This window comes from Hypanus sabinus, chromosome 4 (genome assembly GCF_030144855.1).
Source record: "Hypanus sabinus isolate sHypSab1 chromosome 4, sHypSab1.hap1, whole genome shotgun sequence".
NCBI classification, from domain to species: Eukaryota; Metazoa; Chordata; class Chondrichthyes; order Myliobatiformes; family Dasyatidae; genus Hypanus; species Hypanus sabinus.
Window position 1 is genome coordinate 47,397,566 of NC_082709.1, and position 772 is coordinate 47,398,337.

A 772-nucleotide genomic window follows, 5' to 3' on the forward strand; every position below is an offset into this window, starting at 1 on the left:
TGTGATAAATGTCCTCAAGAGTTACTTGCTTCGTGGCATTTTGATATTTTAAAGTTCAAGGTAAATTTATTATCAAAGTTCATATCTGTCACCATTTACTACCTGGAGGTTCATTTTCTTAGGGGCATTCACAATAAATACAAAGAAACATAACAGAATCAATTAAAAGCAGCAAAGTCAGGCAATCGACCAAGGAGCAAAAGACAACAAATCGTGCAAATACAGAACACAAAGAAAAATAACAAAATAATAATAAATACGTAATAAGTATTGAGTTGTAAAGCCCCTGAAGGAGAGACCATAGGCTGTGGAATTCGTTAGGCTGGACATGTCTTGCAGTATGACCCTGTGTAACTTCACAGCTAACCTTCTTCCAGGCTGGTAACTGTGATTCATCACTGCTCTGCTTTGTCATTCATCCGATTTCCTCCCAATACCACCATGGCCTTTTGTCTTTCAATGTTGTTTACAGGTCAAATACATGGCATTCCATCAAATACCAAGGTCAGTACATCACCATCAACCCTCTCTATTGCATTTATCTATAATGACTGGCAGATTAACCCAAATTTTTCCAAGCTAATATTAACTATGAGTTTGGTCACTGACTCTAGAATTTATTTATGTCACTAATTGGAAGCTTATGGTTGTATAGGATTGCCTCTATGTCTCAATGTCCCTTGGCAATCTGGAAAGTGTACTTTCGAGTATCACCAAACCATCAACATAGAACCTTACACCTTATTTGACAAAGACATAAAATCTAAATGAG